Below are 19,805 nucleotides of genomic sequence, written 5' to 3'. Positions count from 1 at the left end.
TAGTGAGAAGTGCAGAACAGAGAAAAGGCTGGGAGACAGAAGAGAAGGTATGAGGGCACGGAGCGACAAGCTCACCGAGAAGGCTGGCAACAATCTGAAGGAAGTGACGGAGCAGTGAGAACGCGTGGGTGCAGAGCACGCCAGTGAGAAGAGCGGTCACCACAGCTGCCCCACGGCAGGGCCACATGCACGGGTGGGAGGAGAGAGTAGGGCTGGGGGCGAGGGGGTTGCTGGTCAGCAGAAGGTACCGAGAAGGCAGTTACCCAGCTGGACCCTTGTCACCTGGACTTCAGAGAAGTAGACAAATGGTCCCTACCCAGGAGGAAGAAACAATTCTCTGGAATGCCTGTAGCAAGACGCCCGTTGCTGAGGACCAGTCACAGTGTTGCATGATGTACATCTCCCTCACCACCTCACATCAGATGTATATCATGTCTACATCGCACGTAGACACAGCTCTCTAGGGTATAAAAGAGCTGTATTTCCTCACTGAAATAGCTCTTCCATTGGAGGTAATCTCAAGAACTACTCTTCAAATATCATCTCCTCTAAGCCAGAAGCTCACATCCAACATGGAAGAGCCCTGGCAGCAGCTTGGATGTCCCGGACCCTTCTCTGGCTTTTCCAAGCCTTTGGTGGCCTGTGACCTTGATGTCATTTAATAGAGTAACATTATGAAAGATCGCTCATTCATGCTGCTCTGGTTTGCTCAGAGAGAGACAGTAAGGAGGCCAGTGGGGCTAGGGCACCAGGGCTGAAAGGACAGTCACAGAAAGCTGAGTTCAGTGTGGTCAAGGAGGGACCAGGTATGACAGGGCCTTGGAGGCGCTGTAAGGCCTCAGACTCAGACCTGGAGACAGAAGGGAAACCAGCGCAGGGCGCAGAGTAGAAATGTGACGCAGTCATTCTGACTGGTGTTTCAAGAGAAAACTCTAGGGTGCCAAGGGCTGGAACAGGGAGACTGGTTAGGAGAGTGCTTTGAAGATAGAACCAACAAGATTTGTGGGCAGATAAGAGGTGGAGCATGAGGAAAAGGAAGGAATCAAGCCTGAGCCCAAGGTGCTCGGTCCGAGAACCTGCTACAGGAGACCCGGGTTGGAGAGCAGTGGCCACTTTGGGACGTCTACTTTGGAGGCACTGCAATGCGAATCTAATTAAACAAGTAAAGGGAAGTGAGCGTGGACCACCGGAGATGGGAGTCTGCAGTTCAGGAGATGCGTCCAGGTGACAGACCCAACTCCAGGGGCCATCAGCAAAGAGATGGTGTTGGAGACCATGACACCAGATGAGATCGTCAACATACTCAGTGTTATCGGAGAAGAGGTTCGCGCCCGACGCACCAGGGGAATCCAGTCATTAGGGATCAGAAATAGGAAGAGGACCAAGCCAAGACCAAGGAGAAACTAGGGAAACAGGAGGGAGCCCAGAAGAAACATGGCCCCCCACAGAGCCAGGAGAGGAAGTTATTTCACGGGAAGCTCATCAGTGTCATCCTTGATGACGGTCAGGAAAAATGAGGATTAAAACATGTTCACTGGGTTTAGCATCATGGCAGCCACTGGGATCCTTAAGGAGAGATATTTTAAAGTTGGAAGGAACAAGTTTCATCTGAGGTGATCCCTAAGGTTCTGGCCAGGGTGACTGGGTGAGTGATGGTAATACCCACAGACAGATGTACCAAGAACAGTCACTCTCCACGCTCACCTGAGGAGTGGAAGGAAAGTCCCCAGTTATATTTCTAACCAATAAAGTGCCAACATTTTGAGTGAGATAGCAACAGATATTTTTGCAGAAAGCCTGAAAATACAAGTCTCAAACAATAAAAGCAACCTGCTTTTTACCTGTCTCTGCTTAAAATGAGGTCGTGGCCACCCCAGGAATACAGGCCCCAGGCTTGCCTCTCATCCCCTCCAGAGAAGGGGGGGGTCTGGGCACTCCCCCCACAGAGGCTGCTCCTTTGGGGACAAAAGCGACCCCCATGTCATGTCTGCTGGCAACAGCGGACAGACGGACTTTTTATTTGGTTTGGTTTCACAGGCCCCGACTTGGCAAATACACTTCAAGAAAATTTGCCCAAAAGAAACAAACCCACTGAACAGGATTTTTCTTTTTTCTTTTTCTTTTCTTTTCTTTCTTTTTTTTTTTTTAGGTTTCTGCCTAATAGGAACCCAACCTATGGATAAGAAATTTGGGGCCGGATACCCACCACAAATTGTTAGTAAACCAAAAACTGAAACAGACCAGAAATTCACTAAGTGGATCCGGGGAAGACGAGACCATAATGTTGGCACTGGGGGGAAATTCACATGGCCAACTTAGAGGCCCACCCCTCCCTGCAAGGCCAGGGGCACTGGGTCTAGAAGCAGCTCTCCCCTCCCAGCCTGTTCCCCACAGAAGCCACAGCTCCCAGGTCCCAGTGAATGCAGGCCCGGGGAGAGAAAGCTGAATCTCCCAGAGGTGAGCCTTGGCACCCACAGCCATGCACTGTGGAACAAGAACCAACAGGCATGGACACATACCCTGAACGGACCCCTTCAACCTCCCGTCCTTCATCACCTGAGTCTGTTACACAATTAGCAAAAGGGTTTGCTGTTTCAAGCAAGTTTATTTACAGATCACTGGAAACAATTATTAACTTGATGAGCTTCAAGGGGCTGTGGGATAATTTAGCACCGACCTGAAGAAAGAGACAACATTTCTAAGATATTGCTTATTTTAGCAGAAAACTGTTTAAGGCATATGAGTTTCCACATGAGTCAGCAGGCCGCCGGCTTCCCACACAAATTCACAGGGGTACATTCCCTCTCCAACTCTCCCTGAACACCAAACAGGCTGCAGTTCTGAAAGTTTCTTCCTTTTTGAAACAGGTTTTATGAAACACATTTCTCGTATGCCTTGGCTACATTTTCATGAGCAGTATGTTGAACCCAGACTGAAATCTTGATTCCCCATGAAAGCTGATAAATACCATTCAGTCTGATTCAACAAACCCTAGGGAGTGCACCATGTGCCCAGAGGCACACTGTGAACAGACAGACTGAAGGGCCTTCAGTTACCTTCAGGGAGGTACCCGGAATGGGGGCAGGGCTGGGGAGAAAAGCATCAGGAAAGCCTGTAAGGAAAGGGGCTTGAGATGGACCAGTAGGAGGGCACTCATAGAGAAAGACACAATGAGCAGAGAAGAAGAAGGAGGGAAGGCAGGGGAAGGAGGAACGGTCACAACACCAAGGACGGGACATACTGGTGGAGACGCTGTGGTCAAGGAGGGGACACTGAAGATTTCCAAGTGGGGAAGTGATGTGACTCTGGCCTGATTTCTTGAAAATTAAGTGGGAGGCAAGATAACAAAGGGGAGAGAGACACACAGGGAACAGAGAGCATCTGCGGTCGAGGAGAGGTACGGTGGCAGGTTCCTGTCCCTGTCAGAGACACCAGGAGACAAATGCGGACTCTCCAAGTCCAGGGGAGAGGCCCATCAGACCGCCTCTGGGGCCATCCTCAACCCTTCTGTGCAAAATTGCACCAGACCCCCCCACGCACAGCCCCTTTTTTAAAAGATTTTGTTTATTTATTTTCAGAGAGAGGGGAAGGAAGGGAGACAGAGAGAAACATGGATGTGTGTTTGCCTCTCGAGCGCCCCCCTGCTGGGGACCTGGCCCACAACCCAGGCATGTGCCCTGACTGGGAATCGAAGCAGCAACCCTTTGGTTCACAGGCCTGCACTCAATCCACTGAGCCACACCAGCCAGGGCTGTTTCCATAACTTTTATAGGACCTCACAGTTGTGGGTGCTGAATATTTCTTTGAAATACAAGTTCACCATCAGAACATGTATGGCCCTACCAAACAGCTGTTTTCTTGACAGTGAAAAGAACCATAGTGATTTTGAATTAGAGGAGTTTTAAGCAGTTTCATTGGGTTACAAAAATGCCTGTGAAGTCCTTTAGAAACAGGAAGTTCCTGAGATGTAGTCAACCCCATGATTTTGACATGCCTACTTTGTTATTCTTTGACATTCATAGGCCACATCTCGGGTCCTGAGCTGTATGGGGGATGGGCCAGCAGGCCCGCTGCCTCACAGCCAGCAGCTCTGGTTTCCTGAGGCCACAGAGGGTGATTGTAACACAGCCCAAAAGGAACAGTCACTCAGCACCCTCAGAGGCCAGAAACACGGTGTTCCTCCTGCAACTCTCTCAATGATGGACTGTGCAGCTTCTTAGCAAGAGGCTCTTGACCTTGAGCTAGCTCTTTAACCCAGTCTGTCACAGACTTGATAAGGGAAACATTTTTTCCCCTCTCAAGCTTTTAGATTACATTACAGTTTTTCTATATACTATGGTCCCAAGGTAATATTACTTACCACCCACAAAGGTGTTGACTGGGTTAATTACAATATGATTCCAAGACAGACCTCCAACTGAAATGCCAAACAGGGGTCATTCCCTCATGCCTGTGAGTCCACGAGCCACCGTATGAAACAGTCTCAGTTCATCCCTCTCTCTAAAAATAAATAAAGTATTTCTTAAAAAGTCTCAGTTCATTCTTAGTATCATTAGATACTAAGAATGTCATCTTCAAAGATACTTTGTACCTTATCATACTTAAGCACAATAATCCAAGGGATTTGAACTGGCACTAATTATTAACAACCCAAGTTTTACCCATAAAAGCAGAGGGAGCGGTCACTCACATATCTGCTTTAGAATTAGAAGGTGTCTGCCCCCCAATTCTCCCTCATCAACCCCCCAATGTGTCATATATTATCTCCCTGATGTTTTAAATTCTCCATGAGAGATTTATTTCAATGTGTCATATATTATCTCCCTGACAGTCCCTTAAAGAGCCGATGTCCCTGGGAGATACAGGGTATTAGGGTGCAATCCATCACTACCACTGCATGCAGCCCCCCCACCCCCCAGGCAGGGGGGATGCGAGAGCATTAGGTGTTTGGAATCCAACAGAGCTAGAAAAAGGAGGTCATGGCTGCCGATGACAAATTCACCTATTTCACGGTTTTGCCCAGAAGCAGGCTTCCAGTAATGGGTTTTAGCTTTATGCTGGTAACAAAGGAGAAACATGTTGGCAAGAAAGTAAACTTGCTGGTTTCAAACACTCAGGCTGGACCAAAAAAAAAAGGAAAAGAAAATGGAAAGTGCACCCCTAGGGCAGACATCTGAACAAAACTCCCCATTTCTATACAGAATGTCTTTGCTGGCCCCCTGATAACTGGGGGGCATTGGCAAGTCCCATCTGTTCTTTGTCCCTGCTGAAGCAGGTGAGCCAGCCCAGTACCACGTGAGGCTGCAAAGCCAGGATTGATCACACGGCACGGAGGACCCCAGGCCCCAAACAGCAGTGTCAGGACAGGGCTCATCGGTCTGCAGAGTGGCCGGCGTTTGAGCTCAGACGCCCAGCCGTGTCTGATTGTGCGCAGCACGAAGTTGGAGGGGATGAGTGGGGCTCCCATGTAAAACTTACATCAGCAGCTGCATCTGGCCAACTCCTTCCCACAACAAACATCCCTCTTTCTCCAGTTTTTGTATTATTATACTGCCTCATCATGCTCAAAGATGTATAAATAAGCATTAAGAAATGCCATGTGTGTAGGAAAAAATTATTTCTAGGGGAAGACTGAACAGATAACAAGAGTTTAGAGCCAAACCACGAACATATCGTCTTGAAAAACATGTAAGTGTGCAAATAATTTTAAAATCCAAGTAGCAAGTACAAAAATAATTGGGGCTTGATAAATAAGAAGGCATCTTTCTACAGAGAGTGTGTCATTTATTTCATTTTAGAGTTTAAGAATAAAAAGACATATTTACTTAAAATGATTGCTGTAATGGGATCACACCCTAAGAACCCTGAAACACCAATCCAAAAGAACCTATGCACCCCAACGTTCGTAGCAGCACAATTTACAATCGCCAAGTGCTGGAAGGAACCTAAGCGCCCACCAGCACATGAGTGAATCAAAAAACGATGGCACATTTACACGATGGAATGCTACACATCAGAAAGAAGGAGCTCCTACCCTTGGCAACAGCATGGATGGATCTGAAGAGCATTCTGCTGACTGAAGTCAGCTAGGAAGTGAAAGACAAATACCGTACGATCCCACCTATAAGTGGAACCTAATCAACAAAATTAACAAGCAAGCAAAATACAACCAGAGACATGGAAATAACGAACAGACTGACAATGACCAGAGGGGAGAAGGGAGGGATAACAGAGGAAAGAAGGGGAAGGGTCATCAAGGAACATGGACAAAGGACCCCTGGACAAAGCCAAACAGGGGTAGGACTGAGGGTGGGGGTGGGTGGGGCAGGGGAAAGTGGTGGTGGGGAAATGGAAACAATTGTACTTGAAGAACAATTAAAAAAAGTAAAAATAAATGATGTTTATGAATTATTATAAGTCTACAATGAATACAGTATTTTCCTTCGAAGCAAATCAGGGTCAAAACAAATTTTAACATCCAGTACATGTACTCCAGTTTAATAACCAATAACCCATGCTCACCCCTTGAGAGAAGAGGTAACAAACTACAGAGAAACATAATCCAAACATGGAATCGGAAGTCTGAGTCCAGCTGAGCCCCAATGCTTTGTCAGGAGCAAGACTTGGAGAACACGAACACACCACATGGAAGTGCTCCCCCCAGAAGTGTGTGGTCAACATGTGTAACCACTTAGAAATGTACCTGCAGGTCCACCATCCCGGGCCACCCGGGCCACCTCTCGGCACAAGCACGTGCATCCTGCTCTAGTGCCCGCCCACCAGCCTGGGACTGGATCCGTCCACTCCGCTTCCCTCGGGGACCTTCCATTCTGTCCTCCGCATCCTCCCTCTCTCTCCCCCCACCTCTGTATGTATCTCCCCCACTGATAGGAAAACCACCAATTTGCTTTTCATAGTGTCTACCAAGTAGCTTCCCATTCAATGGGGCAAGAGGAAGCCAGCTTGCCTTTCAAAAAAAAAAAAAAAAAAGCCTGCTTCATTCAAAGAAAATGTGTCAAGCGAATGTACTATGGCGTAAGTTCCATTACTTGAAAGTTATCATTGCCTGCCTCCCATTACGATCAATAAACTTCAGTACCGCCTTAAAGAAACCTCTGCCCCTGATCTGCTTTTCATTTTTTACATAATGTTCAGTATTATTCTTGAGCACGGTGACAGAATGCAATCCCAGACCGAAGAGTCTAAATGCATCCCGTTTGTCATGAGCATTGTATTTAGCAAGTTGGATTCTTTTTATGCAGATGTAGGCCATCAATTATCTCATATATTCATCAGAGTTCATTATAAGGGAAAAAATTCTCTTTTAAAAAATATGAATCACAAGAGAAGGAACCTTATGCTATTATGTGAGAAAATTAGCTGTCAAAGACAACTTAAAAAGGCTCACCAAATAGCATCCTACCCTTTGGAAAGTAGTTTCCAAGGTAAAAAGTTTAATTGAAGTAACTTCTACGTGATACCTGTATTTCAATACTTTATGGACTGTAAGTTTGACATGAAAAGATCTCCTTCTAATGAAAACACAAGTATTTCTTTGCTTATTCTCTTACTCATACCATTTTTCCTCAGTCCTCTAGAAAGATACAATTGGATTTTATTTCTGTTATATATACACAAAAGGCACCTTTAAGAATAGTACATTCATAACATGGTTCCCTGAGGAGTCCCAAACTAGGCACTGATTGGCTGATGCGCACACAACTGCAAACATCTTGATATGTGAATAGAGGTGGGGAGGGAGCAAAGTAGAAAGGGGTTGGCCAAGCTCACAGTCATGTCCACTGGGCTTCCTCCCACAGTGCAAACCCAGCTTTGTCAGCAAGGCTCCTGAACGCCCTCGTGGGGCCCAAACACTGGGATCCAGGAGCAATCCCGGCAGCCACTGGCAGAAAGAAGAGGAGTCCTCCGTGTCTGCTTCGCATGGGCCCATCAACCCCCTCGCACTACCTGAGCACACTGGTCCAGCTTGCAGCAGCTGGGCTACGGTGCAAGTGTCCCGTGACCGCCTCCCTTCTTTGCCAGCCCTCCAGGGAGCCTCCACGCCTGGGTTTCAGAGTGATCTCCAGTAAGTGCTTCCCTGCCTCAAATCCAGTGCCTCTAAACCCCAGTTAGATAAAGATGGAACCCAGACCCTCTCCTGGAGGCCATTCCGATGAAAGCCACCTGTCAGAATCTGGGCAGGCTGCCTCCTCTCCACAGCCTGCACCTGTGGACCCCTCTGCGGGATGGACAGGGGCCTTCCTCAGGAGCCACACTGCTGCCCTCGCCCCACAGATTCATCTCTTAGGCTGAAAGCTATCGACAGAACCTTTGCCCTTGTCTTCATTTTCCTCCAGATCCATCCTCCTGGCCTTCACAAGGCCTGTGAGATACTCTTCATCTCTGCTCTTCCATCCGTTCAAACACATACTGGGAACTGGCCGTGCTCCAACACAATGCTGTTGAGGATGCAGTAGTAAGACATGGCCTCTGCCCCGTACACAGACTGCTGAAGTGACAGTGAGGGGCGCACACCGAGGTGCTCTGCCCCCAGGAATCTGCTCCCTGATCCAGATGCCCTCCCGGGGGACACGAGAACACAGTCTCAAAGGATGACCCGAAATCAACTCTACTCTGAAGAAGAACCCAGCAAGTGGAAGGAACACCTTGAACGAGGTCCATAATCACAAAATACCAGACGCCTCCCAAGAAAGGAAAAGAGCCCAGCGCCTCTGAAACCTCAGGTAGGAAGCCCCAGGGAGTGAGAGCTTGGGCAGCAAGATAAGGGCATAAGAATGGGGGTCAGATCACAGACAAGTGATCTTATCTGACTTGGCACAGGAAGGGGCCTGGACTTTGTCCCTGTGGCTGGTGCCACTAGCGTAAACGTTTATGGGGAAGACTGCCAAGGTCAAATCTGCACTTGGGGAGTCACCTCTAGGGGGCAGTGTGGAGAAGAGACCCAGAGCACAAGACTGGGTGCAGGCACCAAGCAGGTCAGTGCAGCCACTTAAGGGAGGCAGAGTGGGCCTTGCTGTCATGGCAGGAGGAGGGAGGGGGAGGGGGGAGAACTCAGAGCCTGATGGGGACTATCTGGAAAACCAATGGGTTTGGGTTGGCTCAGAAGTCCGCTCGACTTTTTTCCATGCCTTGGCTCCAGGAGCACATAGTTGTCTTTAACATCATTCAAAACCATTTTGATGGATTGTATTGTGACAGCTGTCATATTACAGTGCATTTCAAAAACTTATCAAAATTGGTGAATTTTGTGCAGCGATTTTAATATGGAAGATGGAAGAAGATATGCAACATTTTTGGCACATGATGCCTTATTATTTCAAGAAAGGTAAAAACACGACCGAAACACACAAAAAAGATGTGTGCAGTGTATGGAAAGGCGCTGTGATGGGTCGAATGTGTCACAGTGGCCTGTGAAGCTTCCTGCTGGAGATTTCTCACTGGACCGTGCTCTGGGTCCGGTAGACCAGTGGAAGTTGATAATGACTAAATCAAGACATTAAGTAAGAGTAATCAACATTCTATACCAAGTGGGAGATAGCTGACATACTCAAAATCCCCAAATCAATAAAGTTATTGGTGCAAATGAAAAATGTGCCTTTGTTTTATGAAAAAAACCTGCACAAACTTTTTGGCCAACCCGGTAAATGTGGTGCTGAGTGATAAGCTGTAAGTTAAGGGCAGAGCTGGGGGGTTAGAAGAACGGTTATCTTGGTGTGGGCGTGGGGTCCCAGTGAAGAGGGCGCATGAGCTTCTACGTGTAGGCGGCAGGGAGGTGCACATACATTATTGCAAGACATTCACTTAATCAATTAGAGAGCTCCTCCCCCAGCAGCTGGATCTGAAGGACTCTTAAGATTTGGACACACACGGCTGGGGTTGGAAACATTCAAAGCAAAGTGAAATCACACCCAGCACCTCAAAGGTGCACCAACTACTGCGAGAACAATTATGGTGGGCCAGCAGCCAGAGGGGGGCACAAAGGGTCGGGGAGGAAAGGGAAGATGGGAAAGCAGGTTCAAACCTAGTGCCCGGACGGTACGCACACCCTGGCCACCTGTTTGATTTGTAACAAGCTCCATTTTACTTTCAGTGCTCTGCGTACATTTCTCAAAATCTTTGAAAATTAATAACTTGACTCACATTTCCTCAGCCAACACATAATTTTGAAAATCTTTTCCTGGGAAGAAAATGTGCTTTTCTGCCAATATTGCCCAAATTATTGCTTACCCTTACTTTTACGTATATCTGTTTTCCCCAGAAAGAAATCAGCATAAGTCAAAATGCAACAGAGTAGGTAGCTCTAAGATGTGAAATTAGTGAGAATAGCCAAGCAATTCCTACAGGACATATTTACAAGCCTTTGATCTGGTAGCACAGCCTTTTAAAAAGCAAAAAGTCATCATTACATAACATAAAACATTAAAATTTCCATTACAAGGAAGGTGTAAATGAGTCTTAAATAAGATGCACTAATATTGCCCTGGCTGGTGTAGCTCAGTGGATTGAGCATGGGCCTGTGAACCAGAGGATCGAAGTTCGATTCCCAGTCAGGGCACATGCCTGGGTTGCAGACCTGTTCCCTGCAGGTCAACTCCCAGCAGGGGGCGCATGAAAAGCAACCATACATTGGTGTTTCTCTCCCTCTCTCCTTCCCCTCTAAAGATAAATAAATAAATAAAGTCTTAAAAAAAAAAAGATGTAATAATACGAAAAATTTTCCCACAATGCTGAAAAGAATCCTAATTATTTGACTTTCCTTGAACCTCTCTGAAAACCTCCGTGCCAGGAATGTGGGCTGATGGATGGAGCCAATGAAGAAGAGCCTTGGTTTGAATGCTCCTCCCCCAAAGCCCATCCCTCTTGTGGCTTTGCGATAAGCTATTGTTAGATTCATTTACAGTAAAATAATCGCCAGCTCCCCCAGCAAGACACATCACAGGTTATCTATGGTCCTTTGGAGGACTGCTGTTGGACTGTTTTTAACAAGCATGCTAAATTACAAAAGCAGCACCCGTGCAATTAACAAACAGGCATAAATCACCCATCCAGTTACAGCTCGAAGGAGAGACGGGTGCTCCAAGGCACGCGCAGCAGTTGTCTTCTGAACAACTGTTGGGCCACCTTAAATTCCAAGACCAGTCTTTAGGCAAACAGGCACATCCCAGGATCAGGGAATACAGAGGGAAAAGCCATTCTCGATATTCCTGGCTAAAAGAGTCACGTGGTGACGGGTTAGAAGCGAAGAGGGCAGACAGAAAGATCCAGCCTCCCCGTCCGGGTGGGGAGGCGTCTGCCAGGAATCTTTGGTCCCAAGTCCCCAGGTGGTGGCCCAGGCACAACTCTGCTTCCCCATGGATGCAAACCTTTTCATCTTGAGATCTGTCAAAATTAAACCTGGCAAGTCCCCAGCCTGTCTGAATCCCTCTGTGTTTGGAAAAATGCAATTATACCGAGAGGATCTGCTCCAAGGGATGCGGGGACCACAGGTCAGCGCCTGTCGGCCACGAAGTGGGCAGAGCCCACTAGATCCGAGGTGGGAGTGGGGGCTCCCTCTAACGAAATGTGGACATGGCTGGCGCACACAACTCTTTCTATGTAAATAACAGTGAAACACTCTTACAGCAACAGTTCTGAGAACAAAGTCAAATATTTCTGAGGGGAGTCAGCTTACTGAAAAGGAAGTTTATAGTCTGGATTGAATTCCTAATGGGCTTTGACCAGAATCACTAACAGAAATGAAGGGGAAAACAGACAGTTCAACAACAGCAGTTGGAGACATCAGTACCCTGCTTTCAGTAGGGGCAGAGTGACTGGACAGAACACCTGCAGGAACGAGAAGGCTGGGACAACAGCGGAAACCAGCTCACCTAACGGACGTGCGTGGAACACCCCCACGGCGACAGAGCACATACTGTCCTCGGGCACCCATGGACACTCTCCAGGACAGACCCCACGGCAAGCCATGAAAGAAACCTCAAAAGATGTCAAAGAACAGAAATCATACAACATAGCTTCTGAAACCACAATGGTATGAAATTAAAAACCAGCAGCTCAGAAGTTTGGGGAGCTCACAAACACAAGGAAATTAAATACCACACTCCTCCCTATGAACTGAATGTGTGTGACCCCGCCCCCCGACAAATGCATGTGGTGAAACCCAGACCTCCTATGTGCTGAAGTGAGGAGGCAGGGCCTTCCAGCGACATCAGGCCATGAGGATGGAGCTCTCCCGAATGGGGTGAGGGCCCTTAGCGGAGAGCTCGTTCCCCTCTCTCCGTCCTCTGCAGAGCGAAAACCCAGCCAGGACGACACGCCCAACTAGGACCTGGCCACACTGACACGCTGGTCTTGGACGTGCAGAAGCCGGGACCCTGTGAAGTGAGTTTCTGTGTTGACAGACCCCAGTGTGTGGGTTTTATTAAAGTCACCCAAACTGGTGGAGACACCCCTCAATAACCAGTGGGTCGAAGAAGAACTCAAAGGGAACCCTGAAATAAAACAACGTAACCGAGGCATGGCAGGTGGCAAAGAGCTCCTGGAGCAGAGAGTGGAGGCTGATTCTCTCCAGGGAAACACGAAACAGCCCCACAGAACAGAGGAGGGGGCACTACAGTGGGTCCTGAAAGGTGCATGGGAATTTACGGGGTCCGACCAGGAGGACGAAAACCACGGAGCACCTCTCACCAGCACAGGGAGGCGTGGGAGTGAATTCCGAAATGACGGGAAGGTCAGGGAGACAGGAGTGCAGGGCGCATGAGAGCAAGGCGCCAGGGAGGAAGAAGATGCTGGAGAGGGGGGTGAGGCCGGACGGCCACTACTCTGTGGAGCATGGCCTTGACCTTGGGTCATGGGATGTCATTACCCCTTGTAAAAGGGGCAGTAGCACAGCCAGATTTGTGGTTTTGTTGCATTCTCGCTCACAGTATTCATGTATATGGCCACTTTCTCTTCAGCGAATGAAACGAGCTTCTGTTTTAAGTTCGAGGAGATACCTGCACACTTCTGTCTCTGCCACAAGTGCTGGCACACAGCTAGGGACATGGCAGTGACTTCATTAAAGGTATTGCTTTTACTGCCCAAACTACAGAAATTCCTAGAAATGTTTTGGCCATAAACTAAAGGATATATTTTTATTTTTTAATTCGGTTAGCTTTGCCGGCTACCCAGTAGAGTTGAAGGAATTCCAACTGAATTGCGTTTCCTTGCCCTTTAATGCTGCTAGGAAAGAAGTCTTCGTCTCCTCTCCTCCTTGCAGGTAGCAGTGTGAGAAGCAGCAAAGCTTCACGGGAACAAGGCCAGGGAGACACCAGAGTGGCTGCTGTTGTTTATACCCACAAGACGCTATCTGCATCTAAAGACCACAAGCAAATCTGTAGCACAGCAACGCGCCAAATGCATTAAGTGTATTGCAACTATGCTGGGAAGAAACTGTAATGAAATAGAAGCACACTGGTTCAGAAGCCTCCCAGCAAAGCTTGGCGGCAAGCAGAAAACCTTGGCACCATCCCCTCCTGAGAGACCAGCCCCCCCGCCCCCCCCCCCCCCCCCCGCCTCCCTGAGAACCTGTAGTGATGCACGTGGGGCTGGGAGTCAGGGGAGGAGCAAGATGGGCCAGGGGAGCCACTGAGGTCATGCAGCCCCGGCTCCCTTCCACTCGGTCACCTCTGGACCATCATTCTCTCGAGCAAAGCTCGCTGGCCCAAAATCAAGTGCCACTAAAGCACAGGGCAGAGGTGGCCCGGGGTTCAAGCACAAGTCTGGGAAAAGTCAAAAAGAAAGAATTGTCAAAGATGCTAATGAAGACCTCATGACAGCTGCTCGCTGTACGGTCAGGCAAACGAGGCCCAGACATGGATGGAGAGAATGGACTGAGAGGTGGGCACAGGTTCACAGGATGGGGGACCTGGAAGGGCGGCTCAAGATCCTCACAGGTGAAACGGTCTGGGGAGGTGCAGTGGGGAAGTCGGAGTGATGAAGGTGACTCTACTCAAGGGTATACAAGCCAAGAGGGCATAAAGGTCAATAAAGTTGAGAATGACAGTGAACCTGGGCGAGGAGAATGCCACAGATGAGAGAGGGAGCAGCCCTGGGAGGCAGAGGAGCAGTGAGTGAGGGGCGGCCCTTCGGGAAAGAGGAATGAAGCCCAGGAGGGCAGACTCAGGGAGGAGGCCGGGACAGTGGGCAGCTGGGAAATCTCGGGCTGAGAAGCACTAGCGGATGGGAACAGGGTAAGTAGTTCTTCAGAATAATGTTCTGGAAATCACAATGCATAGGAAAAAACATGACCTACTCCTCTATTTTCAGGAGGACTAGTGGGCGCAGGAGAATCACCCACAGAAGACTTTTGCAAGAAGTACCAAGAGCAAAGGTCAGAAGGTGCACACGGCGATGCAGGAGGTAGGGGGCCCCTGCTTTGTTTGTGTAATCGGAGACTCGAGCTGCATCACTGGGCTGGCCCTTTCTAGCTAAAACTATGGAAGAGGCATTTGGAGAAAAGAATAATGCCACATTATCCTAAAACTAGAGCTCATCTTCAGCCAGCTTCAGGAAGATACCGTAACCTAGACCTACACTTCTCAGACTCGGGGTCCACAGAAATCAGCGGGGCATCTGGTAGACAGGAGACTTCTGACACAGCGGGTCCGGGACTAGGCCAGTGATCCTGGACTTCCGGCAAGCTCCCAGAGGACCCTGGCACCGAGGGCACATGGGACAGCAGAGGAACAAGAACCCAGATCTCAGCTCCTTCAAAACACATGTGACATGCACGTGCTTTCGAGGGGTGTCTCTCGAACTCCAGTGAGCAGGGAAGGCTCTGTGGAACTTGGTTGAAGTGCAGGTGACAGCCCCCTAGGTCTGAAGTGGGACCGTGGACCCCACACTTCTGCATACCCCGGGGTGTACGCATGCTGCGGTCCACAGACTCCACCCGGGCAGCAAGGAATTGGAGCGCACACAGGGGAACCACAGGTTTTCCTAACACAAATCATTCTGGTGCAGTGTACCTCCCACCACCCAGAGTATTCTGGATAAGGATTACAGACTCAGAGTTTTTCTTGACATGTTTTTCAGAACACCAAAGTGTTTGCAAAGACAACCAGGAATCACAAGAATAAAACTATCTGCCTAATAATATGCTGCCTGGGGGGAGAGATATCGTAAAATAAACTCATCCCAGGGCTCCCAGCCATCGCCTGCCTTTGTTGAACCACTATGCATCTAGCTCTCAGGGAGACTTGAAGCCAAGGGACCGTCTGTGGAAAGCAAATGTAGCAATTAGTTTAAGAATTTGCAAACAGTGCCTACTTTCTAGCTCTCTGCAGGGTCCCACCACCATGCAAGGATTTTTTGATTTACGAAGCAATTGAAGACAGAAGACAGACTGAAGAGTGACTACATGTGCACCCAGTTTTAACATGGACATACAGTCAAAATACCAAAATAATTAGAAATGCACGCATGGCCATACACACCTGAGACTCACAACCTGTGGAAGGAGAGACCTAGGGTTTCTCCAAGGAAACGCAACACCTGACTGACCCACTGGAATTTCCCGAGGGGGTGTCCACAGACAGAAAAACACATGACCAAGTTTCCCGTGAAGAAGATTCCAAAACTCAAGTTTTCTGCAAGAGAAAAAAAAGTTTCACATTTGCTTCATTTTATGTCGACCACAAACAATGCAGGGAGGGGGACAAAAGGCAGCAGCGAAGGGTGCGTCTCTGATAGCAGTGGTTTAAACCGCGGTCCCCAGAGGCCCTTCCTTCCGAGGGCTGCGCTTGGTCAGCGCGTGGTCACGGAGTGCAGAGTGAAGCTCCGGCTCACCCACGGTGCTCAGCGCTGCAGGCAACGACAGCCCCGGAGGTTTTCACTCGCCGCACGAGTGTGGGCCGACAGAGAAGGGCATGGAGGAGGAACACACACACCCCACCAGGCACTGGGGGAAATCAAAGACGAGGCAGCCTCGGCCTTCAGAAGCTCCAGGCTAACGGAGAGGGAGGCATGGAAGTCATGCTGCCGTCATCAGAGAGAGGACTGAGGAAGCTGGGGGCCAGGTCAGGGGTCGAGGGGGGGGCGGGGGGTGCTGGGTCAATGGTGAGGAAAGACTTCGCCTGAGAAGGCTGGGAAGGAATTTGCAGGGAGGACATTGCAACTAGAAGAGGCAATGGCTGACCCCACGACATGAGGTTAGGTGGCTCATAAGGTGAACGTGAAGGGACCCGGCGGGAGAAAGCTCACTGGGGCGTAAACCACAAAGGATTCAGTACAGCGCCACAGTCTGAGAACAACCTCGAAGTCACATGCTCTTCTAAATGAGACGCTCTGTGTGGAAAAGATCAATGCAAACACGAAATAACCAGAAATCACATTTAACAGAGAGTTGGTTTTTACATGGCGTTCCTTGGGTAAGATTTCATTGAACTTGGGAAGGTCTAGAGACGAGCTTTTACAAGCATCTGAAAATAAAGAGAAAAGTTAATATGTCAAGACAAACTGCAAAGGTTAAGGTGCCGAAGTACGGACTAGAGAAAACGGAAGTCTATAAAGTCGTGACATCAATAAGGGCTTATTCTATAAATTTCAGAGCCCTAGCTTAGAGGAGAATCCTTGAAGCTTAAGGGAGAAAGAAAATAATTCTGAGTCATACAAAAATTACATGAATGTTCACGCAACTCAATTTTCAAGGCTCAGAATAGATTTCCCCAAGGTCGTGTCCCCTGGTGGTACCCTACTCATCCTTCCAGACCACCCTGCCGTTGTCTCGGGGCCTCACCAATCAGAGGTTTCCCCTCCCCCAAACCTCCCAGGCATATGGCAGTCTTCCTTGTGTTTCTCTAAAATGGAAATAAATTTCCAAAGGCTAGGGAACCACACTTCATTCACATCTCTTTACCCAACAGAACCCAGATTCAATAAATGCACGTCTATTTATTGCAGAAACATTCACAGGGAGCCTATTACATTTGAAGCATTGCGCTCGATACCCCTACACAATAAAGAAATGAGAAACACAACCTCTACCCTGAGAGACTTTGCCTCTGCTGGGAAGTTAGGAAAGGAAACAAGTTTCCATAACACCAATCAAAGAACGAGGGACTATTAAAGCATGCATTTGTGTCATTTTTTCATTCATTCAAAAAGGATTTTTGATAGAAATGTAACATAACACTAACAAGGCTGGTTATTGAGGTAGAAAAAAATAATTTTAAAAAACCAAGATGGAGTCAAGGCAGTTGACAAGAAGTCTACCAGAAGTTTAGTTATAGACAGGCAGCAATCAGCAGTTAAAGAATTCTCATCAACAGGTGCTCGAGAGGAGTTCAGCTTCCGACCTTGACCGAGAGAACGGAGAGAACATCCTTCTACAGCCATAGAAGCCCTGTGTGTGGCCCACGCCCTCACCCGCCCACTGTGGAGGGCAATGATGCTTTCCTGTGGTTCGTTGTGGACGATGCCCCTCGAGCTGGCCAATGGCGTAAGGCCACACACAACTCAGTGAGAGCCGTTCTCCGGGGAGACAAAACGCAGCTCTCTGGTGGCCTGAATAAAGGATAAAGACCTAATCCCCAGCAGAATGAATAGTTTACATACTCCTCAGGAATATTCCACACACACTAGGGGAATATTCCCCTAGTCAGAGCAGCACAGAGTTTGAAAGTCTGGTCTCTGAGAAGATACAGACATCGGTTAGGGGAGAGGAAACTTGGCCCATGCGCGAACTAACGCCCAGGACTGCAGCACCTCCTGGAACCCTAAAGGCTGTGTGCGGACATCACCGCCCTCTCGAGCAAAGGCAGGCTGCGATTTCTGTGGGAAATGGGCATGGTCCTCCCTCACACTCTCATCCATGGGAGTGTGAGGTCCCAGAGACTTGGGACCTGGTTACAAAGATACCAGGACACATAGTTTTCAAGGGAGGCATCTGAACCACCTTCCTGTAAAAGAACACACTTGGCGAGACATCTTCAGAATAATTCACATTTTTCAGTATTTCAAGACAGCTTTCCAAATAACCTGATTTCCCTAGACGAGGAAGGTGACGTGCTCCACCGGCCTATTGGACGCAAACTGCTGAGTGCCAAGGGTGCCTGCCTCTGATTTCAGGGCGAGTTCTGCGAAACCACTCTTAATAACAATGATTGGATGTGGGAGATGGTTTACTTTGGAGGCCTTTGCCAGTGTGTGGTGATAAATTCACAGCCCTAGCGGAGAAAGGAGTGTGTTTTTCTCTTCCCTAGTGAGAAGAGAACCCCAGAATATAGACCGTGGCCAGGAGAGGGGCATTAGGACCCACTTCCACACGGTGCTCAGGGCAGACACACCCGTGGGTTTCTACGGCACCCCTGCCGCCCACGGGTTTCAGGCCTGAGAGGCAATGATGGACCTTTTCTGAAGGTAATGAAATGCACGCCGCAGGGCCTCACGGGCAGCAAGTTTTGTCAGTAAAGGGAAGGACGTGGCCAAGTGACACGCACTCTGCCGTGACACTGATGCGTGGTTTTTGTTTTACTCTCTTCATGGAATGACCAGCCTGGCCATTTTCAATTACCATCACAGCGCGAGGGCAAAGGTCAGGAAGGTCCTTCCTGGAGGAAGTGCAGTGTGGAGGGCGGAAGGCTGGTCCAGAGAGTGAGAACGAGCAGGAGGACTTAACTCTCCACACAGGACCAGGGGTAAGATAAAAATAACAACATTTTTGACAGCCAATCCTCCAAATCATTTTATAACAGTAACAAAATGCCTAGAGACAGACCTGAGAGCTTTGCAGAATATTCAGAGACCACTTAGTGCTGCTGCTCCATTTCACTGCATAAAGGAAGAAGCCCAGAGAAAGCCTGGGTGACTTGCTTTACCCGTAGTCACAGGACAAGTGGGTGGCAGTGTCAGACAAGAGCCCAGGACACCGGAAGCAAATTCATCTGAGAAATATTTCCCTTTGAAAGTGGAAGGGGATCCTAGCAATGGCTATTCCAGGAACACAGGCACGAACTTGAACTGGCCTGAGCAAACCAGAAGGCGCTGCCTTTGGCTTTCAACAAACCACAACTTGTTTATCAAGCAAATGGGGGGCGGGGGAGTGGGGGGAGAAAGCCGTGCCCAGCAGAGGTCTTTTCTCTTCAACAAGGCAGAACTGTTGGAGTCATTAAACTATAAGCAAGTCAATAACCCTTATATCTTTGCTATCCATTTTTTCCTTTCTTTGTTGATATGCCCATAACTTAAACACTAAGCAACCAGACAAACGAGAGGAAACAATACACACTTGTGCAAACACAGTGAAGACACCATCAGGACCTTGTCAAAGGTTCGCGAAGACTGCTCTGTGTTTGCCAGTCTGACACCGAAACTGTCAGGACAGAGTCACACCAGGTTGCTGACAGGCGACATCATGTGCGCCAGACACAAGTGCTTGCATGCAAGTGGCAGTTTCTATAAATATAACTAATATTAATATTCAAAGAACTTAGCAAAGAAAACTTTAAAAAAAAAGGAACGTTTTCTTTTCACATGTAATGGTTTCTAGTCAGCATTTCAGAGTGAAGATTAGCACAGGTATTTCTTACCCCAGGTAAACGTCACTTAGCGATGAATGGGCTTTTCAATCAATGAAAAGACACTTAATATTTTAGCCTACGGAATCATTATGTAAATGCAACTGGTTTATACGGTGGCCCTTATGACTTAGAGCATCTGTTCCATACACATTTTCCTCATAATACACGAAGATTCAAACTGCATACTAGGTGTTGTGCCGCATTTTTGTAACATGATGGCTTTGTCCT

At 48.4% G+C, this 19,805-nt stretch overlaps 1 protein-coding gene across 2 annotated transcripts in view; it reads right to left on the bottom strand.

The window, feature by feature from the left end:
- The window catches only part of IMMP2L (inner mitochondrial membrane peptidase subunit 2), a 643,351-nt gene that overhangs the window by 438,441 nt on the left and 185,105 nt on the right, over window positions 1–19,805 (bottom strand). The window lies entirely within an intron of this gene.

This window comes from Sturnira hondurensis, unplaced genomic scaffold (assembly GCF_014824575.4).
Source record: "Sturnira hondurensis isolate 20B ecotype Veracruz unplaced genomic scaffold, ASM1482457v3 Scaffold0002840, whole genome shotgun sequence".
Lineage (NCBI taxonomy): Eukaryota > Metazoa > Chordata > Mammalia > Chiroptera > Phyllostomidae > Sturnira > Sturnira hondurensis.
Note: the sequence above shows the minus strand (reverse complement) of the source record. Positions and strands in the feature narration are given on the sequence as shown.